Source organism: Panthera onca, chromosome X (genome assembly GCF_046562875.1).
Source record: "Panthera onca isolate mPanOnc1 chromosome X, mPanOnc1 haplotype 2, whole genome shotgun sequence".
Classification (NCBI taxonomy): domain Eukaryota; kingdom Metazoa; phylum Chordata; class Mammalia; order Carnivora; family Felidae; genus Panthera; species Panthera onca.
The window spans coordinates 46,710,841-46,731,504 of NC_138357.1; the positions used below are offsets into that span (position 1 = coordinate 46,710,841).

The following is a 20,664-nucleotide window of genomic DNA, read 5'->3' on the forward strand; positions in this document are numbered from 1 at the left end:
TCAAAGACTAAAACCTTTCTCTTTATGAAAGACAAGTCAAGGATGTCCACATTCCTCAATTATATTTATTGTAGTATTAGAGGTTTCAGCTGTAACAAGTAAAGACAAAGAAATAAAAGGAACCTAAATTGTAATGGAAGACATAAAATGATCTGTGCTCACATAGATGGCATATATGTAGAAAACTCCAGAGATTCTGCAAAAATATCTTAAAGCTAATATACAAATTCAGCAAAGTTGCAAGATTCAATACCAACACACAAAAATTGGTTGCTTTTCTATACAATAACAATGAACAATCTAAAAAATTAAGAGGGGCGCCTGGATGGCTCACTCGTTAAGAGTCTGACTTCTCAGAGAGAGGGAAGATGGCGGCCTAGGAGGACGCTGGGCTCACCGCGCGTCCTGCTGATCACTTAGATTCCACCTACACCTGCCTAAATAACCCAGAAAACCGCCAGAGGATTAGCAGAACAGAGTCTCCGGAGCCAAACGCAGACAAGAGGCCCACGGAAGAGGGTAGGAAGGCGGCGAGGCGGTGCGCGCTCCACGGACTGGCGGGAGGGAGCCAGGGCGGAGGGGCGGCTCGCCGGCCAAGCAGAGCCCCCGAGTCTGGCTGGCAAAAGCGGAGGGGCCGGAGGGACTGTGTTCCGACAGCAAGCGCGACTTAGCGCCTGGGAGCTCATAAGTTAAGAGCTCTGCTCAGAAAGCGGGAAGGCTGGAGGACAAAGGGAGGGACAGCTGCTGAGCCCCCAGAGGACAGAGCTCAGTTTGGTGGGGAACAAAGGCGCTCGCCAGCGCCATCTCCCTCGCCCATCACCCAGCCGAAATCCCAAAGGGAAGCAGTTCCTGCCAGGGAACTTGCTCGCTCCACACAAACACCCAACTCTGTGCTCCTGCCGAGCCAAACTTCCGGCAGTGGATCTGACTCCCTCGCTGCCACAGGGCCCCTCCTGAAGTGGATCACCTAAGGAGAAGTGAGCTAAGCCTGCCCCTCCTGCCCCCGTGCACCTTGCCTACCCACCCCAGCTAATACGCCAGATCCCCAGCACCACAAGCCTGGCAGTGTGCAAGTAGTCCAGACGGGCCACGCCACCCCACAGTGAATCCCGCCCCTAGGAGAGGGGAAGAGAAGGCACACACCAGTCTGACTGTGGCCCCAGCAGTGGGCTGGGGGCAGACATCAGGTTGGACTGCGGCCCCGCCCACCAACTCCAGTTATACACCACAGCACAGGGGAAGTGCCCTGCAGGTCCTCACCACTCCAGGGACTATCCAAAATGACCAAACGGAAGAATTCCCCTCAGAAGAATCTCCAGGAAATAACAACAACTAATGAACTGATCAAAAAGGATTTAAATAATATAACAGAAAGTGAATTTAGAATAATAGTCATAAAATTAATCGCTGGGCTTGAAAACAGTATAGAGGACAGCAGAGAATCTCTTGCTACAGAGATCAAGGGACTAAGGAACAGTCACGAGGAGCTGAAAAACGCTTTAAACGAAATGCAAAACAAAATGGAAACGACGACAGCTCGGATTGAAGAGGCAGAGGAGAGAATAGGTGAACTAGAAGATAAAGTTATGGAAAAAGAGGAAGCTGAGAGAAAGAGAGATAAAAAAATCCAGGAGTATGAGGGGAAAATTAGAGAACTAAGTGATACACTAAAAAGAAATAATATACGCATAATTGGTATCCAGAGGAGGAAGAGAGAGGGAAAGGTGCTGAAGGGGTACTTGAAGAAATAATAGCTGAGAACTTCCCTGAACTGGGGAAGGAAAAAGGCATTGAAATCCAAGAGGCACAGAGAACTCCCTTCAGACGTAACTTGAATCGATCTTCTGCATGACATATCATAGTGAAACTGGCAAAATACAAGGATAAAGAGAAAATTCTGCAAGCAGCAAGGGATAAACGTGCCCTCACATATAAAGGGAGACCTATAAGACTCGTGACTGATCTCTCTTTTGAAACTTGGCAGGCCAGAAAGGCTTGGAATGATATCTTCAGTGTGCTAAACAGAAAAAATATGCAGCCGAGAATCCTTTATCCAGCAAGTCTGTCATTTAGAATAGAAGGAGAGATAAAGGTCTTCCCAAACAAAAACTGAAGGAATTTGTCACCACGAAACCAGCCCTACAAGAGATCCTAAGGGGGATCCTGTGAGACAAAGTACCAGAGAAATCGCTACAAGCATAAAACATAGACATCACAATGACTCTAAACCCGTATCTTTCTATAATAACACTGAATGTAAATGGATTAAATGCGCCAACCAAAAGACATAGGGTATCAGAATGGATAAAAAAACAAGACCCATCTATTTGCTGTCTACAAGAGACTCATTTTAGATCTGAGGACACCTTTAGATTGAGAGTGAGGGGATGGAGAACTATTTATCATGCTACTGGAAGCCAAAAGAAAGCTGGAGTAGCCATACTTAGACAAACTAGACTTTAAATTAAAGGCTGTAACAAGAGATGAAGAAGGGCATTATATAATAATTACAGGGTCTATCCATCAGGAAGAGCTAACAATTATAAATGTCTGTGCGCCAAATACCGGAGCCCCCAAATATATAAGACAATTACTCATAAACATAAGCAACCTTATTGATAAGAATGTGGTAATTGCAGGGGACTTTAACAGCCCACTTACAGAAATGGATAGATCATCTAGACACACGGTCAATAAAGAAACAAGGGCCCTGAATGATACATTGGATCAGATGGACTTGACAAATATATTTAGAACTCTGCATCCCAAAGCAACAGTATATACTTTATTCTCGAGTGCACATGGAACATTCTCCAAGATAGATCATATCCTGGGTCACAAAACAGCCCTTCATAAGTTTACAAGAATTGAAATTATACCATGCATACTTTCAGACCACAATGCTATGAAGCTTGAAATCAACCACAGGAAAAAGTCTGGAAAACCTCCAAAAGCATGGAGGTTAAAGAACACCCTACTAACGAATGAGTGGGTCAACCAGGCAATTAGAGAAGAAATTAAAAAATATATGGAAACAAACGAAAATGAAAATACAACAATCCAAACGCTTTGGGACGCAGCGAAGGCAGTCCTGAGAGGAAAATACATTGCAATCCAGGCCTATCTCAACAAACAAGAAAAGTCCCAAATACAAAATCTAACAGCACACCTAAAGGAAATAGAAGCAGAACAGCAAAGGCAGCCTAAACCCAGCAGAAGAAGAGAAATAATAAAGATCAGAGCAGAAATAAACAATATAGAATCTAAAAAAACGGTAGAGCAGATCAACGAAACCAAGAGTTGGTTTTTTGAAAAAATAAACAAAACTGACAAACCTCTAGCCAGGCTTCTCAAAAAGAAAAGGGAGATGACCCAAATAGATAAAATCATGAATGAAAATGGAATGATTACAACCAATCCCTCAGAGATACAATTATCAGGCAATACTATGAAAAATTATATGCCAAAAATTGGACAACCTGGAAGAAATGGACAAATTCCTAAACACCCACACGCTTCCAAAACTCAATCAGGAGGAAATAGAAATCTTGAACAGACCCATAACCAGCGAAGAAATTGAATCGGTTATCAAAAATCTCCCAACAAATAAGAGTCCAGGACCAGATGGCTTCCCAGGGGAGTTCTACCAGACGTTTAAAGCAGAGATAACACCTATCCTTCTCAAGCTATTCCAAGAAATAGAAAGGGAAGGAAAACTTCCAGACTCATTCTATGAAGCCAGTATTCCTTTGATTCCTAAACCAGACAGAGACCCAGTAAAAAAAGAGAACTACAGGCCAATATCCCTGATGAATATGGATGCAAAAATTCTCAATAAGATACTAGCAAATCGAATTCAACGGCATATAAAAAGAATTATTCACCATGATCAAGTGGGATTCATTCATTCCTGGGATGCAGGGATGGTTCAACATTCGCAAATCAATCAACGTGATACATCACATTAACAAAAAAAAAGAGAAGAACCATAAGATCCTGTCAATCGATGCAGAAAAGGCCTTTGACAAAATCCAGCACCCTTCCTTAATAAAAACCCTTGAGAAAGTCGGGATAGAAGGAACATACTTAAAGATCATAAAAGCCATTTATGAAAAGCCCACAGCTAACATCATCCTCAATGGGAAAAAACAGATAGCTTTTTCCCTGAGATCAGGAACACGACAGGGATGCCCACTCTCACCGCTGTTGTTTAACATAGTGTTGGAAGTTCTAGCATCAGCAATCAGACAACAAAAGGAAATCAAAGGTATCAAAATTGGCAAAGATGAAGTCAAGCTTTTGCTTTTTGCAGATGACATGATATTATACATGGAAAATCCGATAGACTCCACCAAAAGTCTGCTAGAACTGATACATGAATTCAGCAAAGTTGCAGGATACAAAATCAATGTGCAGAAATCAGTTGCATTCTTATACACTAACAATGAAGCAACAGAAAGACAAATAAAGACACTGATCCCATTCACAATTGCACCAAGAAGCATAAAATACCTAGGAATAAATCTAACCAAAGATGTAAAAGATCTGTATGCTGAAAACTATAGAAAGCTTATGCAGGTAATTGAAGAAGATATAAAGAAATGGAAAGACATTCCCTGCTCATGGATTGGAAGAATAAATATTGTCAAAATGTCAATACTACCCAAAGCTATCTACACATTCAATGCAATCCCAATCAAAATTGCACCAGCATTCTTCTCAAAACTAGAACAAGCAATCCTAAAATTCATATGGAACCACAAAAGGCCCCGAATAGCCAAAGTAATTTTGAAGAAGAAGACCAAAGCAGGAGGCATCACAATCCCAGACTTTAGCCTCTACTACAAAGCTGTCATCATCAAGACAGCATGGTATTGGCATAAAAACAGACACATAGACCAATGGAATAGAATAGAAACCCCAGAACTAGACCCACAAACGTATGGCCAACTCATCTTTGACAAAGCAGGAAAGAATATCCAATGGAAAAAAGACAGTCTCTTTAACAAACGGTGCTGGGAGAACTGGACAGCAACATGCAGAAGGTTGAAACTAGACCACTTTCTCACACCATTCACAAAAATAAACTCAAAATGGATAAAGGACCTGAATGTGAGACAGGAAACCATCAAAACCTTAGAGGAGAAAGCAGGAAAAGACCTCTCTGACCTCAGCTGTAGCAATCTCTTACTCGACACATCCCCAAAGGCAAGGGAATTAAAAGCAAAAGTGAATTACTGGGACCTTATGAAGATAAAAAGCTTCTGCACAGCAAAGGAAACAACCAACAAAACTAAAAGGCAACCAACAGAATGGGAAAAGATATTTGCAAATGACACATCGGACAAAGGGCTAGTATCCAAAATCTATAAAGAGCTCATCAAACTCCACACCCGAAAAACAAATAACCCAGTGAAGAAATGGGCAGAAAACATGAATAGACACTTCTCTAAAGAAGACATCCGGATGGCCAACAGGCACATGAAAAGATGTTCAACGTCGCTCCTTATCAGGGAAATACAAATCAAAACCACACTCAGAGATCACCTCACGCCAGTCAGAGTGGCCAAAATGAACAAATCAGGAGACTATAGATGCTGGAGAGGATGTGGAGAAAGGGGAACCGTCTTGCACTGTTGGTGGGAATGCAAATTGGTGCAGCCGCTCTGGAAAGCAGTGTGGAGGTTCCTCAGAAAATTAAAAATAGACCTACCCTATGACCCAGCAATAGCACTGCTAGGAATTTATCCAAGGGATACAGGAGTCCTGATGCATAGGGGCACTTGTACCCCAATGTTTATAGCAGCACTTTCAACAATAGCCAAATTATGGAAAGAGCCTAAATGTCCATCAACTGATGAATGGATAAAGAAATTGTGGTTTATATACACAATGGAATACTACGTGGCAATGAGAAAAAATGAAATATGGCCTTTTGTAGCAACGTGGATGGAACTGGAGAGTGTGATGCTAAGTGAAATAAGCCATACAGAGAAAGACAGATACCATATGGTTTCACTCTTATGTGGATCCTGAGAAACGTAACAGAAACCCATGGGGGAGGGGAAGGAAAAAAAAAAAAAAAAAGGAGGTTAGAGTGGGAGAGAGCCAAAGCATAAGAGACTGTTAAAAACTGAGAACAAACTGAGGGTTGATGGGTGGTGGGAGGGAGGGGAGGGTGGGTGATGGGTATTGAGGAGGGCACCTTTTGGGATGAGCACTGGGTGTTGTATGGAAACCAATTTGACAATAAATTTCATATATTAAAAAAAAAAAAAAGAGTCTGACTTCTGATTTTGAGTTCAAGCCTTGCATCTGGCTCTCTGCTGTCAGCAAGAGCCGCTTGGATCCTCTGTCCATCCCTCCCTCTGCCCCAGCCCCCCCATCCACCTCCATGTGCTCTCTCTCTCTCTCTCTCAAAAATAAACATTAAAAAATAAAATGAAATAAAATAAAAAATAAATTACAAAAGCCATTTCATTTACAATAGCATCAAAAGAACACAATACATAAGAATACAATGAATTAGACCAAAGACCGTACACTGAAAACTACAAAACATTGCTGAAAGAAATTTAAAGATATAAATATGGAAACACATCTCATGATCATCAACTGTAAGATTTAACATTGCTAAGATTTCAATACTACCCAGAATGATCTATTAGATCCACAGCTATCTCTATCAAAGTCCCAATGACATATTCTGCAAAAATAGAAAAATCTATCCTAAAATTCATATGGAATCTCAAGGGATCCCAAATAAACAAAATAATCTTAAAAAGAAAAGTAAATTGGCACCCATTCCTCCTAATTTCAAAATAAAAGTATTCTGGCAGCAATTCCAATGTGTGTGTGGAGGGAGGGATTCCCACACCAGTAAGAGATGCTTGGACACCAGCAGAGTGCCCTACAATTCACCTCAATTCTGACACTATCTACGTGGAAATAGCATCAGACCCCACAGGTTATGGGCTCAGTCCTACAACTGTACGCCCCTCACCTTTGAATGCCAGTCTCAAGTCCAGATTACCATATCTGCTTCCAACTGACAGGCTATATAGATGGGAGGTTCCAACAACTCCCTCCTTAAATTTGATTAATTTGCTAGAGCAACTCACAGAACTCATAGAAACATTTTATTTATTTGATTACCATTTTTTCATAAAAGGATATAACTCATTAACAACCAGATGGAAGTAATGCATAGGGCAAAGTATGGGGAATGGGTGCAGAGCTTCCATGTGCTCTCCCAGTGCTCCAGTATCCCAGAATCTTCATGTGTTTGCCAGTGCATAAGCTCTCTGAGCCGTCTTTCTGGATGGTTTATTATGTAGGCATGATTGATTAAATTATTTGTCATTGGGTACTGATTCAACTTCCAGGCCCTCTCCTCTTCCAGGAGGTAGGGGTGGGATGTGAGGGTAGGGGGTTGGACTGAAAGTTCCAACCTTCTACCACAGGGCTGGTTCCCCTGAAACCAGCCACCATCCTTAGGTGCTTTCTAAAAGTCACTTCGTTAACATAAACCCAATTGTGATAAAAAAAAAAGTGCTTGTTATAAATAACATGACATCCATTTCATGTTAATGGCTCTTAAGTGGAGTTCAGGAACTGAGGACAAGAGACCAAGTACTATGACAAAAGATGCCCCCATTGCTCTTATCACTCAGGAAATTCCAAGAGTTTCTGGGAGCTGGGAGCCAGGAATCATGGATAAAGACCAAATATAGGAGCATCTGGGTGGGCTCAGTCGGTTGAGCATCCTGACTCTTGATTTGGGCTCAGGTCATGAAGTCACAGCTGTGAGATCAAGCCTTGCATCAGGCTCCACACTGAGCTGAGTGTGAAGCCTGCTTGGGACTCTGTATCTCCCTCACCCCTGCCCTCCTCATGCATTCATGCACACTCTCTCCCTTTCTGTCTTTCAAAATAAATAAATATTATGGGTACTAGACCCATATCATATATATAATTTGCAAATACTTTCTCCTATGCTGTGAGTCATCTTTTTACTTTATTGATGGTATCATTTCAAACATATCACTACTTTTAAAACCAAATTGAGTAAGCCTAATAGCTTTGCTCTAAAAAGTTCTAAAGGAAAATACATGGTATTCATTATATTAATTGTCAAACCTTGTTATTGATGTAATGGGGCCAATATTTGAATTACTCAAGATATCCATGCCATTGATTTATTGAATCCTTGCAACTCAAGGGTATACTTGTACATTTAGTTTTTGGGACAAAGATGCCAGAACAAAAGTATATATTTCAGAGAAATTTGATTAACCAAAATTGACATTTTGCTTCAATCACAATGGAAACCTATGTGTATATGCTTCTAGTTATGACTGGTAAACAAAACAGATATTTTATAGTCTGTGTAACAAAAAAGCTGGCTCCACTTTTTGATCTTTGACTACTGTCAGCTTTTAAGTTTCACCTCTCCTTCTATTCTGCCTCACATATAAATAAGTTGATAATTTCCCCTTGTGTCCTTTCTCTTTAGAAAAGTTTAGTAATCTTACTGCTAAATCATCACTTATTACACTACTTTTTGATGACTTATATTAATGACATATAATTATCTGAACATAATCTCCACATAATTGAAACAATTAAAATACTAAAAGATCTTAGAACTCATAATAGTAAACTCTCACATTTATTAGCACTATAAGAATGCTTATTTTTCTTTGCATGTCTTAAGAATCTTAAGTTTGTGAAAAAAAATGTTTTTTTCAGACTTTTCCACAGCCCCCCAAAAGCTGCTAAGAAGCATTTAGCTTCTTAAAAAATTAAGTTGCATTTTGTTAAAGAGAAAATTCATTTTCCTCATCTGATTCTTTTCTGTGAGTTAATGGAGTTTTTATATTTTCTTCAATATCAGCAAAATGTAAATTAAAACAAAGTGATACCATTTTTCATCTATCAGATTGGCAGATATGTTTAAATATGTAAACAGTCAGAATTGTTGGTGGATGTGTGGGAACCAAGGACTCTCAAATGATATAATCCCTTTCTAAGGAGATTTCAAATGTCTATTAAAATGAAAAGTACCTATGACCCAGAAGACTACTCAGAATCACCCAGAGAAGCAAAAATGATACTGCAATACTATGAAATATGATACAGCACTAAGAGGAAAGAGATATATATTTACATGGAAAAATCTCTAAGACATACTACTGAAAAAAATGTTTCAGAATAACACATAAACTATGATAAAATTTAATACTTTAAAAATCCTCGGGATACTTGCATATCTTTGTTTGCAGGCAATGCATTGAAAAGTTCTAGGAATTGGCAATTTGTGTTGCCTTTAGGAAGGGGAAAAGGATTGAAGTTGCATTCAAAGAAGTCTTTATGATGTTCATTTTTTTAAACTAGAATGTATTAAGATAATGCACATGTAAGGGTTTGTGGAATGAAATAAATACCTATCCTTTCCCCCTACCCATGCTCTAGATAACATGAGTAAAAATTAATAAAGCAGGGAGTGATGTCAGCAAAAAAGATGCATAGGGCTTCCTAGTGCTCAACCACCTCAGAAATACCAACTTGAATAACTATCCATGCACAAAAATACCTTCAAAGGAGCCAAGGATTCCACTTGAGAGATGACAGCACCTGGGTGAAGCACAGAAATAAGAAAAGATGTGTTGAGAAGGGTAGGAAAGATAGATTCACATTAATTCCATCACCTCTCCCCCAAGAAGCAGTATCCCAGGATGGAGAGAGAATGTGTTCCCATAGGAAATGGAGAATGAAGTGAGTTTCCAACTTCACCACAGACTCCCAAGTCAGACTGTCCCAGCACAAGGTCAACTCTTAAGGCCCCAGGTGTCTCTCTACAGGCTCCCTCAAATCCAGGACCTTAGTTCACTGCAGTGCCTACCAGCTCCACAGCTTTAGGCATCTCCCATGATACCAGGCTTCCCATTAGCTACTGCAAACACAGGCTCCTGGCTCATCCCAGTACCTATTGGCTCCAGCATGCCCAAGTGGCTCCCATGGCCCCAGACAGATCCTAGAGCATCAGGCTCCTGGGGGCTTCCCTAAGCCCAAGCCTCTGACTCATGCTGGTGTTTGCCAACTCCTGTGGCTTCGGGTGGCTTCTGTGGAACCTGGATCCCAGAGGGTTCTCATGAACTCAGACTTCTGGCTCACCCTGGCAATAATCAGCCCCAATGGTCTAGCATGGCATCTGTGGGCCCATACTCATGGAAGGCTACTGCAAACCCAGGTTCTTGGCTTACCACAATGCTGGCTGACTCCTGAGGCCTGGAATGACTTTGTGGCCCAGGCACCCAGCACATCCTTGTGCTTGCCAGCTCCCACAGCCCAGGTAGTTCCTGTCACCTAAGGAAACCAATTAGCTACTATGAATTCAGGCTCTCAGCTGGGCCCAACACCAGGCTGGATACTCCAGACCCAGTCTTTGACCCACCCCAGTTCCAGACCAGCCCCTGCAGACTTAACTCTACGCAAGCTCCTATGGACCCAGGCTCTCAGCCTGCCCTAGCACCAGGCCAGCCTCTGTGGTGCAGCCTTAAGGACAGCTCCCACATACCCAGGTGCCAGGGGCCTAGCCTGCCCCAGCACCAGATAAGCCACAATGGTGCCAGCCTTCAGGCTGGCTCCTATGAAACCAGGCTCACAGCTTTTCCCAGTATAGGACTGGTCCCTGTGTACTGAGACATCAGGCCCACTCCAGTGGTCCCTGGTGCCTATTAGGCCCCAGTGAACCTAGGCTCCAGGCCTGCCTCCTGGGATCCAGGTAACAGGCCAATCCCCATGTACACAAACATGATGCCTGCCCACTTCCTGACCAAGGCACCAGACCTGCCCACATAGAGTCCAGCAGAAAGCCCACCATGAACACCACGAGATGGCCTATCCAGAATCTCTGGATGGGTTGATTGGTGATGGGCTTTGTCTGTAGAAGCAGTCTATAAAGACTAGAAGAGATTCTAATTCCTCAAATGTGAAGGCACTAAATCAAGGCCACAAGGATCATGAATAATCAAGGAAACATGACTTCATCAAAGGAAACTAATAAAACTTCAATGATCCTACAGAAACAGATCTATGAACTGTCTGACAAAGAATTCAGAATAATCCTCTTAAATTCAGTGAGTTATATGAAAACACAGACAAGTAAATGAAATTAGAGAAAAATGCATAAACAAAATGAGAAGTTCAATAAAGATACAGAAACCATTAAAAACCAAATAGAAATTCTAGAGTTGAAGAAAACATTGAATGAACTGAAGAATTCAAAACAGGGCTTCAACAGCAGACTCAACCAAGCAGAATTAGTGAACAAGAAGACATTTGAAGGTCATTTGAAATCTTTCAGTAAAAAGAGCAAAACAAAAGTATAATGAAATAGAGTGAAGAAATACTACATGAATTAGGGGATAGCATTAAAAGAAAAAAAATATCTGCATTATTGGAATCCCATAAAAAGAGAGGGAGAAAGGAGAAGAAATCTAATTGAAAGAAACAATGGCTTTGGGGTGCCTGGGTGGCTCACTTGGTTAAGCATCTGACTTTGGCTTAGGTCATTACTTCCTGGTTTGTGAGTTCTAGCCTCACTCTGTGTTGTGCTGACAGCTCAGAGCCTGGAGCCTGGTTCGGATTCTGTGTCTCCCTCTCTCTCTGCCCCTCCCCTGCTTGTGCTCTGTCTCTGTCTCTGTCTCTCTCTCTCAAAAGTAAATAAATAAATAAATAAATAAATAAATAAATAAAAATTTGTAAATAAATTTAAAAAATAAAGAAACAATGGCTAAGAAGCTGCCAAATTTGGGAAGAGATTTGGACATACAATTTCATGAAGGTCATAGGTAACCCAATTTTCAACCTAAAACAAGCTTTTCTAAGATACGTTATAATAAAATTGTCTCAAATTCAAGGGCACTTTGTCATTGTCAAAGACAAAAAGAAAATCTTTTTTTTTTTCTTTTAGAAATAGAGCAGGGGAGAGGGGCAGAAGGAGAGAAAATCCCAAACAGGCTCCATGCTCAGCATGCAGCAAAACATGGGGCTCAATCCCATGACTCTGGGATCATGACCTGAGGCAAAATCAAGAGTCAGACACTCAACCAATTGAGCCACCTAGCTGCCCTGACAAAGACAGAATCTTAAAAGCAGCAAAGATAAGAGTGTAACTTACAAGGGAACCTCCATAATGCTACCAGTGGATTTCTCAGTGGAAATCTTACAAACCAAGAGAGAGTGGGGTGATATATTCAAAGTGCTGAAAGAAAAAAAAAAACTGCCAACCAAGAATACATTACCCAGCAAAGTTGTCTTTCATAAATGAGAGATAAATAATTTTCCAAAAAAACAAAAGCTGAGGCAATTCATCACCACTAGACCTTCCTTACAAGAAATGATGAAAGGAGTTCTTTAAGCTGAAGACAACAAGAGGAAACCCTGAAAATTCACAAATAAATGGAAATTAAGCAACATACTCTTGAACAACCAATGGATCAAAGGTAAAATCAAAAGGGAAATTTAAAAATATCTTGAAACAAATGAAAGTGGACACACAATATACCAAAATTTGTAGGATGCAACAAAAGCCTGTCTAAGAGGGAGACTTGTAACAGTAAACCACTGTGCATACGGTGGTAGGGTAAACGTTCAGCCACTATGGAAAACAGTATGGAAGTTCCTCAAAAAATTAAAAATATAGCTACCATATGACCTAGTAATCCCACTTCCAGATATATATCTGAAGGAAATGAAATCACTATGCCAAAAGAGATATCGTTACCTCCATATTCATTGGAGAATTAACAATAGCTAAGACATGGAGACAACCTAAGTGTCCATTGACAGATGAATGGATAATTAAAATGTGGTGTATATACAACAGAATATAATTCATCCATAAAAAATGGAAATCCTGCCTCGGGGTACAATAACAATGGGCCTTGAAAGCTTTATATCATGTGAAATGAGCCAGACAAAGACAAATACTCTATGTTCTCACTTATATGTGGAATATAAGAAAACAACTAATAGAAATAGAAAGTAATATGGTGGTTGCCAGGGGCTGGGAGTGGATGAGATGAGGAGATGTTGGTCAAAGTGTACAAACGTCCAGCTATAAGATGAATAAGTCTTGGTAATCTTGGTAATCTAATGTACAGCATTGTGACTATATTTAATAATACTGTATTGTATACATGAAAGGTATTAAGACAGTAAATCTTAAATGTTATCACCACAGGAAAAAAAAAACTGGTTATGACGTAAGGGACTGGTGGTGTTAACTAACCTTACTGTGATAATCATCTTACAATATATACGTGTATCAAATCATGATGTTGCACAACTTAAATTTACATGTGATATGTCAATAATATCTCTGTAAAGCTGGGGAATAAAAGAATCTTTGCTACTGACAAATCTGATACAGACAAATATGATAATAGTGTTACTAAAAATAAATCCTAGAATTTGCTACAATATCCTACCCAGTTAGAAACTGCAGTCCTATTTCCATCTACACATAAACCCTTTATTATGTAAAACCAAAGTAGGACACAGCACAGGCCTCTGTGAGAAGGTAAAATTTCAAGAGAAAGGGAAGATGCAAAGAAAAGAATGAGTAAGGGCGAGGGCAGAGAAATGTCAGAGTTGTCATTCTAATGAAGTTTCCACCACTTGAAAGATACATAAAAAGTGGAAAAATAGCATTAATCTCTAACAGTATGTTTAAATAAAATATTTTCAAAATTAAATTGTCTGTTTTCTTTTGGGAAGACGAGGGATTTGGTGATTTTGACTGCAGTTTCAATACAGACTAGAGAAAGAAACTAGATTGCAATTGTGTGAGGACTGAGTAGAAGATAAGAAAGTAGAAAAATCATGTAAAAATGTAGAAAAAACTGTTGTGAAAGGGTAGACAAAGATAGGGTGGTAGGTGGAAAAGTGTGTGGAGTTAAGAGTTGAAGAAAAGATAATTTTTCCCAGTGGGGAAAAAAATATTTTCCCATGCAGATACAGAGGAACCTATAGATAGAATGGGATTAAAAATAGAGCAGATGTGTGGATGGTTCATTCAGTTGAGCATCCAACTTCAGTTCAGGTCATGATCTCATGGCTTGTGAGTTTGAGCCCCACATTGGGTTTGCTGCTATCAGTGCAGAGCCCACTTCAGGTCCTCTGTCTTCCTCTCTCTTTGCCCCTCCCCCGCTCAAACACACACACACACACACACACACACACACACACACACTCTCTCTCTCTCTCTCTCTCTCTTTCTCTCAAAAATAAATAAACATTTAAAAAAATGAGCAGAGATCATCAGGAAGGCAAAATCTCTAGGAAGCAAACATTAACAGAATTGAGAGGAGAAATAGACAGTTCTATAGTAATAGTTGGAGAGTTCAAACATCACACTCAATGGATAGAACATTTGGTCAGAACATCAAAAAGAAAACAGGGGATTTCAGCAGTGTCATAAATCAACTATACCTGGGGCACCCGGGTGGCCCAGTCGGTTGGGTGACTTTGGTTCAGGTCATGATCTCATGGTTCATGAGTTCGAGTCCCATGTCAGGGTCTGTGCTGACAACTCAGAGCCTGGAGCCTGCTTCAGATTCTGTGTCTCCCTCTCTCTCTGCTACTCCCCTGCTCACACTCTGTCTCTCTCACTCTCAAAAATAAACTTTTTTTTTTAAATAAAAATAAATAAATAAATAAATCAACTAGACCTATGTAGAATAATCCACCAATCAACAGCAGGATACACATTTTTCTCAAATGCACAGGGAGCATTCTCCAGACATGTTAGGACACAAAACACGTCTTAATAAACATACGATGATTGAAATCATATGAAGTATCTTCACTGACCACAACAGATGAAGCTAAGAACCAATTCCAGTGGAAAATTAGAAAATTAACCAATGTGGAAATTAAACAACAGACTCTTAAACAGCCAATTAGGTCAAAGAAGAAGTCACAAGGGAAATCATAAAATACTTAGAGATGAATGAAAATGAAAAAAGTATTATAGGAAATATTAAGGGATGCAGCAAGACAGTGTTCACAGGGGAATTTATAACTATAAATGTCTGCATTAAAAAAAAAAGACTCTTAAATCAATTACCTAGCTTTACATCTTGAGAAACTAGGAAAAGAAGACAAAACTCAAACCTAGCAGAAGGAAGGAAATAATAAAGATTAGAGTGGAGATAAATGAAATAGAGAATAGAAAAATAGTAGAGACAATCAATAAAAACAAATGTTGGTTCTTTGAAAAGATCAACAAGAATGACAAACCTTTAACTAGACTGACAAAGAAAATAAGAGACAAGACACAAATAACTAAAATCAGAAATGAAAGTGGAGACACTACTACCAACCACACAGAAATTTAAAGAAAAATATGAGAACACTATAAATAATTGTACAAAACAAATTATATAACGTAGGTAAAATTGACAAATTCCTAAAAGCACAATTACCTGAACTGACTTAAAAAGAAATAGAAAATTTCAACAGATCCATAAATATTAAAGAGATAGAATCAATACTTAGAAACCTCCCAAAAAAGAAGTCTAGGACCAGATGATGTCACTGGAACCAAATATTTAAAATGGAATTAACACCAATATTCTACTTTCCAAAACACAGAGTAAATATTTCCTAATTTTATGAAGCCACCATTACCCTGATACCAAAACCAGATAAAGATGTTACAAGGAAAGAACATTAGAGACCTTATGAATATAGATTTGAGATATAGATGCAAAAATTCTCAACAAAATACTAGCACACAGAATCCCATAGCATGTCAAAAGGATTATATACCATGACCACGTGGGATTTACTCCAAGAATACAAGTATGGTAGGGCACCCAGATGGCTCAGTCAGTTAAGTGACCAACTCTTGATTTCAGCTCAGGTCATGATCTCATGATTCGTGGGTTTGACCCTACGTTGGGCTCTGTGAGGACAGTGCAGAGACTGCTTGGGATTCTCTCTCTCTCCTTCTCTCAGCCCCTCTTCCACTTGTGCACACACCCTCATGTGTGCTTACTCTCTCTCTCAAAATAAATAAATAAAACATAAAGAAAAGAATACAAGAGTGGTAAACATTTGAAAGTCAATGAATGTAATACATCAATGTACTAGAATAGTGTAATACATTACCTTAATAGAACAACAACAATAAAAGCCACATGATAACCTCATTTGATGCAAAAAAAAAAAAAAGACCTTTGTGTAAATCTGATACTCTTTCATGGTAAAAAACATTCAGAAAATAAAGCAGAGAAGGGAACTTCCTTAACGTGATAAAGAGCATTTATGAAAAACCCACAGTTAACATTATGCTCAACAATAAAAGACTAAAAACTTTCCCCCTAAGTTCAGGAAAAAGACAAGCGTGTCCATTGTCACCAATGTTATTTAACATTGTTCTAGAAGTTCTAGCCAGAATAATTAGACAGAAAAAAGAAATAAAATGTATCCAAATAGGAAGAAAGAAAAGTATTGTTATTTGTAGATGACATAATCCTTTATACAGAAATTCCCAAAGAATGCACAAAAAAGCTACTAAAGTTAACAAACAAATTCAGCAAAGCTACATGTTACAACACACAAAAATCACAAAAGATCAACACACAAAAATCAGTTATGAGTCTATATACCAGCAATGAATAATCTGCAAACGGAATTAAGAAAGCAATTTCACTTACGATAGTATCTAAAAGAATAAACTGGGGGCACCTGGGTGGCTCAGATGGTTAATCGTCCGACTTCAGTTCCGGTCATGATCTCACAATTTGTGAGTTCTAGCCCTGCGTCGGGCTTTGTGCTGACAGCATGGAGCCTGGAACCTGCTTCAGATTCTGTGTCTCCCTCTCTCTCTGCCCCTCCCCCACTTGCACTCTCTCTCTCTCAAACATAATAAATAAACATTTAAAAAAATAAAAGAATAAATCCTCTAGGAATAATTGTAACCAAGGAGATGAAATCCTTGTACACAAACTACAAAATATTGCTAAAAGGAATTAAAGATTTACATGAATAAAAAGGTATCCCATTATTATATATTGGAAGATAATATTTTTTTAAGTTTATTTATTTTGAAAAACAGAGACAGCACGAGTGGGGGAGGGGCAGAGAGAGGGGGAGAGATAGAATCCCAAGCAGGCACTGTGCTGCCAGCACAGAGCCTGACACAGGGCTTGAAATCATGAAACCACAAGATCATGACCTGAGCCAAAACCGAGAGTGGTACACATAAGCAACTGAGACACACGGGCACCCCAGAAGACTTAACATTGTTGACATGACAATACCCCCAAAGGAATCTACAGATTCAATACAATCTCTGTCAAAATTCCAATGGCTTATTTGATGTAAATGGAAAAGCTGATCCTAAAATTCATATGGAATGGAAAGGGATTCAGATTAAAAAAAAATTTTTTTTTTTTTGAAAAAGAAGAAAAGTTGGAGCACTTACACTTACACTTTTTGATTTCTTAACTTACTACAAAGCTACAGTAATCAAAATCTTGCAGTACATGCATAAAGATAGACCTAGAGATGAATGGAACAGAATTAAGAGTCCAGAAATAAACCAATAATGTCTACAGCAAATTAATTTTGAGAAGAGTGCCAAGTACCTTCAATGGAGAAAGACTGGTCTATTCAACAAATGATGCTAAAACAAGTGGATTCCCACATGTAGAAAATGAAGTTGGACCCCTTCCTAATTCCATATGCAAAAATCAACTTGGGGCGCCTGGGTGGCTTGGTCGGTTAAGTGTCCGACTTCGGCTCAGGTCATGATCTCACGGTCCGTGAGTTCGAGCCCCGCGTCGGGCTCTGCGCTGACAGCTCAGAGCCTGGAGCCTGTTTCAGATTCTGTGTCTCCCTCTCTCTCTGCCCCTCCCCTGTTCATGCTCTGTCTCTCTCTGTCTCAAAAATAAAAATAAACGTTAAAAAAAAAAAATTAAAAAAAAAAAAAATCAACTCAAAACGGATCAATGACTTAAACATAAGTTAAAACTATAAAACTCTTAGAAGAAAACAAGAATAAATCTTCCTAGCTTTTGGATTTGGCAATGGATTCTTAGATATGACATCAAAAGCACAAAAAATAGATAAAATGGATATCATAAAAATTAAAAACTTTTATGCATCAAGGGACATCATTAACATTAAAAAACCTTACAGAATAAAAGAAAATATTTGCAAGTCATATAGCCAATAAGGGACTTGTACCTTGAATATAAAGAAATACTACAATATAACAACAATAAAACTTGGGTAGACATTACTCCAAAGAAGATATGCAAACAACCGATAGGTACATGAAAAAATGCCCAACACCATTAGTCATTAGGGAAATGCAAATGAAAACCACCATGAAATACCACTTCACACCTACTAGGATAACTATTAAAAAATGGAAAATAACAAGTGTTGGTAAGGATGTGGACAAACTGGAACCCCTGTATGTTGCTGTTGGAAAATGTAAAATGATGTAGCTGCTATGGAAAACAGTTTGGCAGTTCGTCAAAAAGCTAAACATAGAATTACCATATGGCTCAGCAATTCTAGTTCTAGGTATATATTTACAAAATTTCAAAGCAGAGATTCTAATAGATACTTGTTCGCCAATGTTCAATGCAGTATTATTTATAATAGCCAATAGGTGGAAACAACTTAAATGCCCATCAACAAGTGAATGAGTAAGCAAAATGTGGTGCGCACACACACACACACACACACACACACACACACACACACACAGTTGAACAATACTTGGCTATTAAAAAGGGATAAAGTTCTGATACATGCTACAACATGGATAAACTTTGAAAACATGTTAAGTGAAATAAACCAGACACAAAAGAACACATATTGTATGAAAAATGTACCCATTTATAAGAAATATTTAGAATAGGCATATTTATGGAGACAGAAAGTAGATTGGGAATTACCAGGGGCTGAAAGGAGTGGGGAATTGAGAGTTATTGCTTAATGGTTACTCAGTTTCTCTTTTGGGAGATGAAAAAGTTTGGAAATAGTATTGATGGCACACTGTGAATGCAATTAATGTCACTAAATTGTGCACTTTCATGTGCACTAAATGGCAACTTTCATGTTACATATATATTTTACCACAAGAAAAAATGTGAAACATGTTGAAAGTGATGGACCTGAAGGCTTAGTTGGGTAAGGAATGAAGGTAAGGCAGGAGGAGGCCTACACAAATGGAAAAAGCAGAATAGATAAGGGACAGGTGTGTCTGACAACAGTCAAATTTAAGTTTAGGATGGGCCATGTACTTTACTAAGGGCTGTGTGGGGTTACAGAGTTACAAAGTAGGTATACATGCTGGCTCCAGATTCAGACTGCAAAGGTTTGAATATCAGCTCTGCTACTAACCAACTCAATGAAGTTGGCCAAATTATTTAACCAATCAGTATCTCCACTTTCTCACAAGTTTTAGGAACTAAATGAGTTAATACAAATAAAGCACATAGTATGGTATCTGGCGTATAGTAAGCACTTAATAAATGTATAAATGTTAATCATTATTATTAGTATACACAACAAAAAGTTCACACTTTGGAGTTGAGACATTCTCAAAGTCCAAGCTTCCCCCCTCTAAGCTGTCTCTAAACACAAGATCCAACTTACTAAGACTCCAGGGTATAGTATAAAGACACAAATGCTAAAATACAGTAGTAAATAAAAAATTTTGGAAATGCAAAAGTAGCTATTAATTCCAACATGGAGAGGGGGGATAAATGTGTCATGAAGACTTCAAAATGACCTGGCATTTGAGACATAAAAGCAGGAAACTGCATAAAATAGTTAGGAAACAATAGCCCAGTGAGGCTTGAATGTAGGTCACATGGTGGGATATAAGGGGAAAAACGGAAAATGCCAAAGGATACAGAGCTTTGAAAGCCTTGCTAGGGAATTTGATGATACTGTATAGATGAATTCCCATTGAAAATTCCTCTTTTAAATTTGACGGTATGGTGTGCTGTAGGAAGATTAGTTAATTACTTTATTTCATGGCAGGAAAGATGAGAAATCCATCCTGATTTTTACCTACAGAGGCAACATTTTAAGAAAAGTAACATCCAGATCAGCCCTGATACAACATGGTGTTGCCTGAATTATTTTTCTAGAAAAGATGAGATGAGCAACAGGGTTTTGACTTCAAGTACATCCCAGGAAAAATTTGGGAAATGACTGTCTCCCATAACTCCCACCTAAGGAGAGGCCATCAGCTTGTTGCCTTGACACAAATACCTGCATACCTCACATTCATTTTTCTCTTTAGCTGATTGGAAATTCCATAGCTATCAATTGATCTTGTGCTCCATAGGCCATTTAAGACCCGGAATATTTCCAAAGGGTCTGGTCCAATTGTATTGTGAAGACCCCAATTCTCAAATTAGTACACATAGCTAGAATTACAAAGGATTAAAAAACAAATTATAAAGAACTTCAAAAATCATCTAAGTTACAGCTGCACATTGCAAAAACCCTACTTTTTTTCACCCTTAATGAACATATGTGGCCAGTTGCCCTTCATTTTAATTCCTAGATGTATAACAGATAAGTTCAGAACTGACCTTAATAGAAATTAAACTAGGGATA

The 20,664-nt window shown here is 38.9% G+C and overlaps 1 protein-coding gene across 4 annotated transcripts in view; it reads right to left on the reverse strand.

Moving 5' to 3' along the window:
* The window catches only part of GPRASP1 (G protein-coupled receptor associated sorting protein 1), a 48,740-nt gene that overhangs the window by 22,149 nt on the left and 5,927 nt on the right, over positions 1-20,664 (reverse strand). For 3 of the 4 annotated variants that reach the window (XM_081793937.1, XM_081793936.1, XM_081793938.1), the window contains one exon: positions 9,596-9,636. The gene's annotated coding sequence lies outside the window, so the exon portion shown is untranslated. Of the gene's footprint in view, positions 1-9,595; positions 9,637-10,265; positions 10,360-20,664 lie in introns of those variants that run through there. The other variant, XM_081793939.1, reaches the window with a different exon arrangement.